We start from the raw sequence: 2,337 nt of genomic DNA on the forward strand, positions 1-2,337 counted from the left end.
GACTTTCCTCTTCCCGCGCGGGGAGGGGCCCAGGGGCAGTCGCCCAGGTACTTTAACCCCTTCGCGCCCCGGCCTGCCGCCCAGGGATGCCCCCATTTCTCCGAGGCGGAGTCCGAGGTTCAAGAGGCGCGCGGAACCGCCCCAGGTCATCCGCCCCGCCAGTAAGTGACTGAGTCAGGACCTCGGCGCCCCGAAGGTTACCGCCGCGGGAGCCTCCTCCAGGACCTTGGCCCTTCCCGGCCACGGCGCGGCGTTCCCGCTCCCTACCCGCCTCACACGGGCGCCCCGAGGGCCCCACCATTCCCTTCTGGTCTCACGCAGACTTTTCCTGGGAGGTGGGCAGAAGCAGACAGGAGATTCCTTTACGCCCTCCACCTCCTTCTACCCTTCCCCCCTTTCCTCTTTCCAGACAGATCCCCTCCTACACGCACAGCCCAGTGGGGTCGCACCTGCTGGGGCTGGCAGAGCAAAGCCCACTCCCCACCCTCCTCTGTGCCCCCAGCGGTCCCCCATCTGTGGGGTCCCCCTTCACTTCTAGGGTTCCCCCACCAAGGGAAGGCCTGTCTGCTGGTCCCGCCCGAGCCTGAGCTCTCTGGGGGCCCGCCTGTCTCCCTGAACCAACCGCTCCTTTCTTTTCATTATCAGCAAATACTCACTCAAAGCCTTTCTCTCCTCAGTCCTTTGTGAAACTGCCTGTGTGTGCCAGGCCCAGCTCTTCCAAGGGAGTGGGCTGTAGGTAGACAATCAAGGACACAGAAGGGACATTCTTGGGCCAGGAGGGTCTGGGTGACATAGGTCCCAACCAGGTGTCTTAGAGAACCCTCCAACAGCTGACAGCCTGGCCATCCTGCTGACACTCAAGTGTCTGTTCTGGTCTTGTCCTGTTGCCATCACAGTGCTGAGCATACAGTAGCGGCTCAAATGTGTCCACCGAATGGAAATGGCAGCATTTCAAGGCCCCATATATAACGACTACACTCAAGTGGGTTACAGTGTGCCAAGCACTGCTGGTGAATGACTCACTTAACCCTAGGGACGTGTACTATTACAGATTAAAGAAAAACCCCGTTGCTGTTGAGTCGATTCTGACTCAGAACCACCCTATAGGACAGAGTATAACTGCCCCGTAGAGTTTCCAAGGAGCGCCTTAACCACCATGCTACCAGGGTTTCCTTTATAACAGATAGCCCTCGGATTTATGAGCATTCGAGTTACTGCACTTGTGGCCATTTCTTTTTTTAATATCTTTTCGTTAGTAACGTGCTACATACAGTGTTACAGCTTGTAATTTACTGATGTCCTCATTGTCCGATGTTCAGTCACAGGTGTCCAAAGATCAGATTTATAAAGATACTGATAACATGACATTATCAGGGGCTAATTAACCAGTAAGCACTGGATACATTGGTTTTACAGTAAGCAGTGACCACAGGCTTAATCGTTTACTTATTAATCTATAGTGCACAGCTTCACGTGTGAGTCTGTGTGAAACTGTGCACTATAGATTAGTAAGTAAGCACAATTAAGCCTGTGCCTACTTTGCTTATTAGGTAATTTGCCCCTAATAATATCCCAGTTAATTGGCCTAATAACGTGTTTAGTGCTTCCTTTCTACCTCCTAGTTCCTTGCATAGTGCCTGGGGTCTTAAAAGCTTACAGTCAGCCATCCAAAGCACAACTTGTCTCTATTCACCTGGAGCAACAGAGAAAGAAGAGTCAGGAATAGGAGGACTTTCAACCATTTCAGGAGATAGCATATGATCAAGAACTGATGGTATTGAAGGAAGAAGTCCACCCTGCACTGGAGGCGTTGGCGTAAAACAAGGCTCCAGGAATTGACAGAATACCAACTGAGATGTAAACGGATGCAGCGCTGGAAGCACTCACTTGTCTATGCCAAGAAATTCGGAAGACAGCTACAAGGCCAACCAGCTGGAAGAGATCTGTATTTGTGCCCATTGCAAAGAAAGGTGATCCAACAGAATGTGGAAATTATCGAACAATATCATTAATATCACGTGTAAGTAAAATTTTGCTGAAGATTATTCAAAAACGATTGTAGGAGTACGTTGACAAGGAACTGCCAGCAATGCAAGCCGGATTCAGAAGAGGATGTGGACTGAAGGATATCATTGCTGATGTCAGATGGCTCTTGGCTGAAAGCAGAGAATACCATAAAGATGTTTATCTATGTTTTATTGACTGTACAAAGGCATTTGACTGTGTGGATCATAACAAATTATGGATACCATTGAGAAGAATGGGAATTCCAGAACACTTAATTGTCCACATGAGGAACCTATACATAGACCAAGAGGCAGTCGTTCAAACAGAACA

The sequence above is a fragment of the Trichechus manatus genome, unplaced genomic scaffold (genome assembly GCF_000243295.1).
Source record: "Trichechus manatus latirostris isolate Lorelei unplaced genomic scaffold, TriManLat1.0 scaffold00249, whole genome shotgun sequence".
NCBI classification, from domain to species: Eukaryota; Metazoa; Chordata; class Mammalia; order Sirenia; family Trichechidae; genus Trichechus; species Trichechus manatus.